The sequence below is a fragment of the Oratosquilla oratoria genome, chromosome 1, assembly GCF_046742065.1.
Source record: "Oratosquilla oratoria isolate Oo_2021 chromosome 1, ASM4674206v1, whole genome shotgun sequence".
Taxonomy (NCBI): Eukaryota; Metazoa; Arthropoda; class Malacostraca; order Stomatopoda; family Squillidae; genus Oratosquilla; species Oratosquilla oratoria.
In genome coordinates, this window is record NC_134777.1 from 126962023 (window position 1) to 126973861 (window position 11839).

General features: G+C 43.2%; 1 protein-coding gene across 5 annotated transcripts in view; it reads left to right on the forward strand.

The window, feature by feature from the left end:
* The first annotated feature begins 351 nt into the window (after positions 1-351).
* krz (beta-arrestin protein kurtz) overlaps positions 352-11839 on the forward strand; it is a 336006-nt gene continuing 324518 nt past the window's right edge. For all 5 annotated transcript variants that reach the window (XM_076187353.1, XM_076187370.1, XM_076187388.1 and 2 more), the window contains exon 1: positions 352-535. The gene's annotated coding sequence lies outside the window, so the exon portion shown is untranslated. The remainder of the gene's footprint in view (positions 536-11839) is intronic.

Sequence of the window (11839 nt, forward strand, 5' to 3'; positions counted from 1 at the left end):
AGTTATTGAAATAATCTTAAATAGTTTGATTAATTTTGTACAAATTTAATTCCAAGTTGATTGTTCAAAATACATGCAATTTTCAAACCACTTATTCATTATATGTCATTTATGTTTGTTTTTCTCAATATGAGAAACATATCATTATACTATATCTAAACATATGCATTTCTTATGTGTATATTGACCTAATATTACTGGTATGAGAAGTAATAATGTATTATTGGGAGATACTTATTTTTGTAAAGTCATACCTAAAGAACAAGTTTTCTATGAATATTGGCGTTCTCTCAGCGATCTTTCCGCCACCTACCAGATGTCTCACGAAGTTCTGTGCTGTTTTTATGACGTCATGATCAGTGTATTGAGAAACAGTGTACGGGGAGGTCGTGTGCCCGAGTTCTCTGTACCTTGAAGTGTCGTGAAGAAATTTGTCTTAATACCAGCACCACTGTGTGTTATCTTTTTTGAAGCTGAGCCCTGATCTACGGCAACGATAACATAGGTGGTTTTACGTACCTGCACATCCCTTAAGGTAAGTGTCGGGAAGCATCAAATAGGCGACAATCACCCCGGGACTTGGTAGCTGCTGGGGGAAGGAAGCGGCGACGGGCCGAAAGAGATGGGCGCGGCCAAAGATATGATCTTTTATCACTGCATGAGGTGTCCGGGTCTTTGGGGGCAGATTTGAAGGTTGCCCTTAGTTGGGTGGCGCTGTGGGGGGAGCCATGTACGTGATGGGGTGAGCTGGGCAACAGGAGGTAAAAGCTGCGGAGGGCGTCCATGAGCTTTGGTCAATGTCAGGGTAACGTTTGCTGCAGGCTTGGGGGAACCGCAGCCCCCACCCCCCCTACCTTCCTCCTCCTTTCGTCTTTGCAAGGACGTGGTGGTTAGCAGCATGATGTAGACTCCACCACACCACACTGTCTGGCTTCGGTTGGGTAAGAGGGGGGGAGTGCATGGGATTGACCACCCAGAGATACCTCAGCTGCCTAATCCTTAATCAAAGGTTCCCCTCTCCCCAACCTCTCATGGCGTTACGTGTACAGCTTAGGTGTAAGCATGTTACACGGTGGGATTTTTACACCGTATATGATAGTTTTGGGAACCTTGGCAGGCTGTCTCCCCCAGCCTGCGTACCTGGCTCCCTCTCCCCCCCTCCTCCTCCTCAGCGTAGCATCCCGGCTCACCTCCCACAAGCTCTGCATAGTACTATCCACTTTATGTCCTCCAGCGCGCAGCACACACTGGAACAGAACACATTCGCTTCCTTGTTGCGTATAACATTGTTTGCATCGGCGTCTGGCACGTAACTTTAGGCTTTGCCATGTTTAATTCATTTCGCCCAAGAATCCCGTTACACGTGTCACGGGTATTGGATAAAGTCGTATATTTTAGTCCAACATGCATTCGTTCGTACTTGGCCAGTATGTATTACATATATTCGGCTCGAAATGACTACGTGACATGCATGATGCTGTTCATATAGTGTCACGAACCGCATCGATTTATTCCACGAAAACATCACAACCACCTTGCATCACATCGCATTCCGGCCTAACATAGCTCATCACTTCTGTATCACTGTTACTTTAACACGCTAACCCAAATCACAGCTCTCATGTTGGTCATATACTATTTGTGCTACATCACCAACTCTGTGCATTCCTCATGTCACCTTACGTCACATGCCCCAGACGACACGGAGCACTCTCTCTCTCTCTCTCTCTCTCTCTCTCTCTCTCTCTTTTTTTTTTTTTTTTTACAGGTGTGTTGATTAATATTGTTACCTTCCAATCCATGTCCCGAGTCCAAGGAGCGCTTCTGGTATGACAATAACTTACTGTGAGCCGTTGCTGTTCCCTTTGTGCAAAATTTTATGCGCGCGCGCGTTTGTAAGGTAGCATTATCGTAAGCTACACGAGTTGTAAAATCTGACCCGGGAATGGAAAATATTTCACGAGTCCAGCACATGATCCAAGGCAATGAAGAAATGTATCCACGCATACCCAGTTGTCATAACTGTACAAGTACCAATTTCAACTGAATAAAGTCGCCTGTCGTTAGAATAGAACTGTAAAGTGAGCTGTTGTAGGGACTGGGTAAAGGTAGCTTTACCCCCTCAACCGCTTGAGCCCAGGGACCCGCTCCCAAATGAAGAACATCCTGTGGAGTGCCCCAAGGGAGCAAGCGGTTCAGGATGGCATCACGTAGGCCTAATTCTCGGGCGGCTTTTTTGTCATGCTTGACATGGCGTCGCTTTCTGCACAACTGGCACGTACACACACACACACACACAGTAGAAGAAATGTAACTCATTTTCTCCTGGCAGAAGAGGATGTGTTAATCTGAGCATGTTCTGTACTCTGATTCTTCGAAATATCCATGAGGTACACAAAACCATGCATCACTCCTTAGAATTTTAGATATACTTTGCGTATGTGTGTGTGTGTGTGTTGGTATCTAATCATCCGGTACATACAGTTAGTCTAGATTAGGAACTCTTAGATTCATGACTGTTCCTTTTAGTCATGTGGCAGCTGTAATCAGATGCCAGGAGACCTGACTGTAGGATATACTGAGGTCAGAAGAGGTCACTGTCTTCAGGGTATCTAGGAAGACGTCGCGAAGTTGGAAAATAATTGTTTTTGGCAGTATCGTCAGAAGGGTGGTCGGGATATATTGTTGGGTCACATGGGATTTGGGGTTGGAAAAAATTGAAGAACCATTGTCTTAGATCGTCTGGCATGTTCTTAAATCGTAATTTCGAAGGGACTATGTAGAGAGATTAATCGTCACTTTTAACCAGTGATCTTTATCTAAACGCTGTTTTGTATTTGTCAGCGAAGGGCGTTATTATTTATGGCGTGGTTCGTCGATTGTCATTCCCAGGGTAAACAAAGCACTGTTGGATTGTTGTCGGCGATGAAACCTTATGATTATCTTTGGATTTCGTAGTGTATAAAGACCGTTGTATTTAATCATTCGGTTGTGGAAAGTGTGAGGTTCTCACGTCGTGAATATAACATGTATGTTCTCACACTCACACGAGATGTGTTCGTACCACAAATCATCACGTCATTCCACACGCAACCCGTGACTTGACGTTCACTCTACACCAATCCACTCGTTCCTTGCATTCCACAGAAATTCAGCCATGACTCAACCAACACCAGCCACTCACCTCCATGCTCTCACTACTATAGCGTTTAACTTCCACACCACCAATCACTCACCGTGCAAGTCATACACTCACTACTGTAACGTTTAACATGCCACATCACTTGACCCTGAATTCCTCATACCATAAATTGTCAGGCAACCACATGGCGACGTCGCTTGCTACACACACGCTTCCAGAATAGGTTGCTCAAACTCTTTGTCTCGTCTACTGGTCAGAGCGTACGTCAGACACTGCTGACAGTGACCAAGCTGCTGCTCACCGCATTGTTAGTTTTATCTCGCAGACAGCCCGATAAATGAATTTTGTTGTGTGTATGTTTGAAAGTGAACCCAAAGTTTCTTGCACTAACGACCCCGGTCTGTCGAGGACAAATTTAACTCCCGGAAAGAGAAATAGAGGGTAATATTGTGAGAAAATTATACATATTTTTAGTAAGGGAAAGCTAAATGTTTTCGTGAACGGCAGAGCACTAGATGTATCGATTTTCTCACGCACTCCATCTTTAAAATGCCCTTTTCTTAAATTGAATAAAACAACCTGATGTTGGCCAGGAGGAAATATGTATAGAATGACACCGTAGCGGATTTAAGATATTTGGCCAGAATAAAATATGTTAAGGAAGTTGAAGACGCACGCGGTTATTCGTTTAAGAACTCATCTTACTCCCTACGCGTTTTAGAGTTTGTTTAATCGAAGGAACTCCGTTCTTTCAAGGTGCACGCTGCCATTCCACGTCTCCCGCTTGTACGTCTGACATTCCACGCCATATTCCACAGACATTGGTATACAATGCACGCAACATCACAATACTTGACACGCCACTTGAACAAACCTTGCAGAATGACGTTCTGTACACCATTGTAATTCTTCATGTAACTCTGTAGGAAGTGTATATATCACTATCATGTTGTAAACATAGCCCATGTTCTCTGTGCGTCATCATTTCTCATAATACGTGTGTGTGTGTGTTGCCCGTTGATTTCGACGAAGACCACTTAATTCATCCTGGTAATTATGGGGATGGGCCTAACTTTGAGTACGCAGATCTGATGAGTCCTATTTGAGCACGGAATGTATGGTACTATTGGAGGACTGTAGTGTTGTTGTAGGGATGTTGGCTGTTCTTGCCTTTTTTTTTTTATTTTAAGAGTCCTTTTGACTTTACAAAATTTGCGCCCAAATGAACAGAAGAACTCCACCCAACTAGATCTAGGATGATCTTACAGGAATCAATTTGATGTCGAGTGTTTTTCATTAATGCCTTCAGGCTGTCTTTGAAGTGTTTATACTGTCTTTGTGTTCCTTGCCATGCTGTAAGCTGAAGCTCTACGTACAAGTCTTTGGTAGCTGGTTTAGTGTATTATTTAGGTGTCATGCCCAGTTCAGCTGCGACTGCATTAAAATGATGTAGATGCTGGAACGAGCACCTCGGTGTCTGGAAGTCTATTCACATGAGGTCCAAGGCAATTTGTGCGAAAGGGGTTGAGCTTGGAGTGATGGTACATTGCCCACGTCTCGCAGACTTTGAACAGTTTTGAGAGTATCACTGACTTGTACAATTTCAGCTTGGTCTGTAAATCAGTCGTATGCTCCTTTTCTTCTGAAAGCAGCGAAGCCTTGGGATTCTACCTAATAGTCAAGTGCCCAGTACATGGCGAAGTTCAGATAGTATTGTGTACACATCTGTCCTCAAAGTGGACTTGGAACAGCTCACGAAGTCAGGGCAAACTCGAGCACAAAAATCACCAAGACTGTTTATTGAAATGAGTGTGAAACTGAAGGTCTTCAAAGGGGCCTTTACGTTTTCGGAATTGACCACTGTTGGGACATACACTCATAATGGCGGAATGCCTTCCTCCAACTAGAGAAGGAGGTCAAAGGTCGTTAGTCTTTCGTTCACTCCAATTGGGAAGTCATTTGCTCGGAACACCACTGCGGTGTTGTGCACACCCACATTCAACATTTATAATATTGACTTTTCCGCCATGGCAGCGTTTTATGCACTTTTTGTGTAGTTTTATATACTCTTGTTCTTGCACCCACTACATCTCTCCTGTTGATCATTCATATTTGAGTGGGTCTTCACACAATGACTATCCACTCCAACATTCTTGCACTAGTATCGCTATTATTCGTGTAAGAGACAATATGCACAACACCGGCAATTTGCACTGTGCATAAACACCATCCTATTTGGTTACTATCCAACCAAGCCCTTACACAAAACATTACAAACTAGGAGCATGCCGACAGGAGACCATTTGGTCCATAACTAGGTCGGAAGCGAAAAAATATAATAATGATAAAAACTATAAATAATAGGTAAAGTTAAATAATACATACATATACCAAGGCTTTTTCCCCCTTACAAGGGAGGTAGCCAAAAAGGAAAAGGCATAGAATCATTCCCACCCATTCCATCCCTGAATACACTCCACACCCCTCCACCCTCCCTCTTATCTTAGCACCTCCTGGATGACGGGTCATCCCTGCACCTTGTCCACTGCCCTGGGTCAGAAGCAGTGTCGCCAGACACAGCACATCCACAGCAAGGCCGCTTCATTAAATCGGCGACCCCCCCTCTCCGTCCCCCCATGCATAAAAGGAGAAGACGGGGAGAAACCCCTTCGGGCTGCGTCAAATTTTGCTCACACATACTATGTGGCGGACAAGCCCCCACATGTGCTATTTCGGCTTATAGCATCGCAGCCTCAGGAGTGGGATGGACCAAATATTGATAGACTGTGTAGAAGTAGCTGGCCTTCGGCCTTATATTAAATGTATGTAGATTTAGTCTATAGTACGCCTGTACTACATGAATTTGTATCCTCATAGAAACACACTTCAGGCCTACGCCCGGCAACCCTGTGCCAGCCAGAGGCACGCTACTTTTCGGTACTCACAAAGAGTACTTAAGGGGTGCCGGGGTCAGGTCGCAGCCCAGTTCAGTTCTTGTCCTTGTAACCACTTGTACCCTCGGCCGAGCGCGCGGTCACTCTTGCGGTCACTCTTGTACCCAGCCTCGGTCGACTCTCAAGCTAACCAGAATAAAGCCATGAAGCTCACCGGAGTCTCCTTCACTCCCTCGGTACCTAAACACAAGTGACATCACCGTATGTTACAACTACTTCACCCCCATCCCCCCGCCCATTCCACCTCATGCATCACAACATTATCCATATACAACCATTCTCCATCCACCCCTGTCTTCTGTCCTCTCCCGTCCTTCCCCAAAGCCCCCAACATCCCATCCATCCATCTCATCCTAGGACGTCCCCTCATGTTCACTCCCTCCACATCTGCCTTCCATACCTCTTTTACTAGTCTTTCTTTACTCATTCTTTCCATGTGTCCAAACCATCCTAATACTCTTTCATGAACCCTATCTCCCAACTCCCTTTCCACCCCTGTTCTCCTACTCACCTCCTTATTTCTCACTCTGTCTAGCCTAGTAACCCCCATCATACTTCTCAGACACCTAATCTCAAACACATTCAAACTCCTTCTCTCTTCCTCTCTTATGTTCCATGTTTCTGCCCCATACAGTGCTGTTGGCACAATCACTCCTTCATACAGTCTCCTCTTAGCATCCATTCCCAAATGTCTATTCCTCATTACACTCTTCAATCCACCAAGGCATTTACTCGCTTCTCTCAATCTACATTCTACCCCCACCTTCACTCCACCTTTTCCTGCCACATTTGCACCCAAATATAAAAAACTATCCACTTCCTCCAGTCGCTCTCCAGTCTACTGCCACTTTCACCCCTTGTACATCTCATCACCTTACTTTTACCCACATTTATCTTTAGCTTTCTTCTATCACATACTCTCCCAAACTCTGTCACCAACTTCCTCAATCCCTCCTCCGATCCTGCCACAAGCGCAGTGTCGTCAGCAAACAACAGCTGGCTCATCTCCCACTTTTCTCCATTTTCTTTAACCATCTCCAATCCCTGACCCACTACCCTTGCATTTACCTCTCGCATTACCCCATCCATGTATAAGTTGAACAGCCAGGGCGACGTAACGCATCCTTGACGAAGTCCCACCTTTACCTCGAACCACTCACTCTCTCCATTTCTAATCCTGACACAAGCTCTACTACTCTCATAAAAACTCTTGACAGCTCCTAGAAGCTTTCCTCCTACCCCATATATCTGCATGACCTCCCACAGTGCCTTTCTGTCTACCCTATCCTAAGCCTTTTCCAGATCCATAAAATTCCAAAAAAACATCCTTCCCCTTTCCTATAGCTTTCTCACATATTTGTCTTACCACAAAGATCTGATCTACACAACCTCTACCTTTCCTAAATCCACACTGTTCCTCACCAATTACTCCCTCTGTTCCTCTCCTAATCCTCTCAATCAAGATCCTCCCATAAGCCTTCCCAACTACACTTAACAAGCTAATCCCTCTGAAACTACTACATTCACACTTTTTCCCCTTTTCCCTTGTAAAGTGGAACTATACAGGCACTCCTCCAGTCCTCCGGTACTCTACCCTCTCTCCAGCAAACATTAAATAACCTCACCAGCCAGTCCACCATCACTGTACCTCCTTTTTTTTTTTAGACATTCTGCATGGCATCCATCCAGACCAGGTGCCTTACCTGCTTACATCATCTTAACAACTGCCTTCACTTCATCCTTCCTTATTTCTCCTCCATTTTCCTCACTCATCACTCTCATTTTCTTCGCATTTCCCACTGCAACTATCTTTCCTTCCCTATCCTCCTTCACATTTAGCAACTCCCTAAAATATTCTGCCTATCTTCCCCTTACTGCCTTCTCTTCCATTATCATCTCTCCATCTGCACCTTTTACCTTTTCTTCTCTACTTGATTCGCCTCCTCTTCCTCTCTTAATTTCTTTCCAAAACATCTTTTTATTACTTTCAAAATTTTCTGTCATACTCTTACCCCACTTCACATCTGCTCTCCTCTTTGCCACCTTTACCTTTTGCTTTACTTCTCTTTTCTTTTCTTTATACCTCTCATATGACTCCCTCGTCCTATTTTGTAACCAATCTGTGAAAGCTCGCTTCTTCTCTTCTACAACCTTCTTTGTTTCCTCATCCCACCATTCACTACCCTTCCTTCTAAATAATAAACAGATAAATAGTAACTGATAATAAATTGACAGATAATAATAAAGACAACAAAAATAATATAGATGACGTATTACATCTTGTTTGGGTGTTTGACGAACCAAATCTTAAAGCTTCGAACTAAACTACATTGCACTGCCTCTGCTGGATGTTTATTCCATTCATTAACTACGCTGTTGGCGGAGCTGTTTCTACCCACTTCCAAATTAAATCCATTTCCTGACAGTTTGAGACCATTATTTTTTTGTCTGATTCTCATTCAGTGTGAAAATTTTGTCACTTTTGATGTCAATTCCCTATAGAAACTTACTTTTTTCTTTTATGGAAAATAGATTAATGTTTTAGTCGATTTTGGTATGAATTATTTTTTATATCTGGGATCAGTTTTGTGACTCGCCGTTGTACTTTTTCCAGTCTGTCAATGTCTTACGAGATTCGGTGACCATACGTAAACAGCATACAGTATTCCAAATATGGACGAACTAACGATTTAGCTTGTTAATGGGAGATGGAGTTATGTAGTCACAAGATCGCGCAGTCAGTCCTAGAATCTTATTTGCCTTATCAGAGGCTGAAATATGTAGTCACAAGATCGCGCAGTCAGTCCTAGAATCTTATTTGCCTTATCAGAGGCTGAAATACACCGGTTACATTATTTGAGATCGTTACTGATAAATACGCCGAGATCCTTTTCACTATCCACTTTTGTTAACGAATTTCCAAATAACTTGTAGTCGTACTTACCTATGTGCATAACCTTGTATTTACTAGTTAAATTTCATTAGCCACTTTTCAGACCATTACTGTTTGAAAATTGCAGGAGTAATTTAAGGTTAGTAGAGCAGTCACATCTCGGTGCCTCAGTGCGTTCGAATCTTGTGTCTGACAGGCAGCACGTATGAATGCTCCACGATGCAGCGGATGCCCATAGTACATTCCTACGTGCCCACACCGGCGTCCGTTTGTTCCCAGCACACCTGCCTGAGGCTGTCCTCCATGGCCCATTGCGCATCACTCACGACCTCTGATACACCACTTAGTCATCAGGCTAGAGTGCTTCCCACTCTCTCACCATACGGTTTCCATACTCTTGACTTGTCACCGCGCGCGCACTCCAGGCGACATATACACCCGTATGACCCTTATAGTACACGTTGCCACTCCATAACCCTAACGCTCGCGCGCCTGCACACGCAGAGAAAATCTACTTATGTATGATAGGAGGGTATTGCAGGATCATTTGAACGAGTTGAAGACAGTGTCTGAAGGATGCAGAAAAAATAGTTCACCATGTACATGTGTAAACTTGTGAAGTAGAATAGAACGTTGTATAGCCCAAACTGGAACCATACATGAATTTAAAACGAAGTATGGTAACAAGTGTACTAACGTAAGCGAAATTCCGAGTATATACTGCACTTTAGACGCGCGCACACACATTTTCGCTCACTCATTCTCCATCTGGCAATGCCATTCTTACCCTCTCCAACACATTTCGTCTTATGACGTCACTTACCCTACCCTCAACACGCTGCTCTGCCTACACAATGTCAACAGTATTCGGTTGCAGACTAACCTTGTGGATAAACCATCGTATCTCCACATTATCCTGTTTTTGCAAATCAGACAACTAGATTATCCATGTACCAAGCTGTTGTGCATGCCATCCATACATTTACAAACCCATTTCACTCTAACCCCTGTCGTTTGTATTTGTTCCACATTGTTTATTATATGTACGTATCTGTTACATACAACTTCATGTGATTTGTAAAGTTGGTGACTACACGCGCCGGTTAGAGGTATCCATTTGCCGACATCGTATGGATGTGACTGCCACAGTGAAGGTTGCTAATGTGTGAAATACATACTATGAATAAACATACTGCCGTATACTTTAAAGTATGCACTACAAATTATATTTATAGTACGTGCAGAGTTGGTTCAAGTTCACTCGGGGAAGAAGGCTATACGTCAGAGTACGGGTTGTTCAGACGTCGTTTCTTGTTCGAAGTCAACGCCTTGTTTTATGTAAAATTTTCTCGCTACAACTCTTAAGCTGTACCCACTCGACATCTTCAGCACGACTGTAGTATCCTGAATGCCCAATGCTTCCGACACGCTCAGTGATTTCATGTCATCACTACCTTTGACTCGCCGTCGCTGTACACGGAAAGTTTCACGGTTTCATGTTAATAAAATATTTATTATTATCATTATTGTTATTGTTACTCAGGGCACAATAGATCCCCTCCATTCCCAACGCTTAAAATTCTCCATAGGAACTGCATTTCACTCTCCTCCTTTCCATTACTACTGCATTCTGTATATTTTTGTATATAACCGTTATCATTATATATAGCAACTGTTTTTCATTAACATGATTCCACAGTGGATTCTCCGTTAAGACCATCACTCCACACAACTGCCACGATACAACACCCGTCATAATTGCAAATGTGTGTAACAAATTCTTCACATATATTGCGCACACCCAAAGTAATGCTTAACAAGTTTGTTTTGGCTGATATTTAATCATACTTAAGGAATAGACTCTCGACCAAACGTAATCTTTATCGATTGTGTGCCCGTTTTGTCTAGTGTGTCCCTTCAGAAGAAGAAAAACTGCTGCCCAAAAGATTGGTAAAAGTTACTGTGACGAAGGTATGCTACACTTTTGACAGTTACGATTAGTTATCCCTTTCAAAACCACCACCGCTGTCTGTGTAACGTGCGTCAGACCACACTTTGTCCACATTGTATTTCGTTTTTGGAAATTGCACTTTGCTTCCATCCTACATTTGTCAGCGCAGTCCCACCGGAACGTATATAATTAGCATTGGAGCAACTTGGGTATAATAAATGACTACTGCATTCTGCCGCAGGTAGCACAATTAGCACTCCCGCCCAGTTTTGTTCTCTCCAGCGTTTGTAAATGAGGTTTTAGATTATATTGTAAATTTACACAATGGTTCTTCAAGTTTACTGCATTATGTCTTATTTATTTGTGTTCTTGTCCATATGCATATTCAGTAGTTGTGGACGTGCCGGCGTTTGCAAATACGTATTCATCCTTGTTGCGAAAAATTACATTAATGTCATAATTGATAAAACAACAGTTGTTAATTGTGGTGGGAAGACCAATTTTAACAACCTCAAGCTAACCGTTGACTGCTGGTTTCCCAGTGCTGAATGAAATCGCTTGGCAGCAGTTCGAATGATACTTAAAAACTTCTTTGGCAGAGGAAACTTTGATGTTTGATGCTGCTTGTTTACTAGTTTCGTTTTCACAGGATTTTCGTTGGCTGGCTTGCTCAAGCGGAAATATTCAAGGGTAGCATGCCATTGCATATGTTGACATCGAAGTGATTGTAAAGCTCTTGTATACCATAATAGAACAGTCGAGCATTATCTTGAGCAAAACTTGCAAAGGTCGTCGTATCCAAGGTGGTAATTTGGCTGTTTTATGCTCGTCCCAACCACTGGATTTCATTAAAATCGTTTCCATTTGACTCGTATTTGCCCCACGCTTCATTCAACATA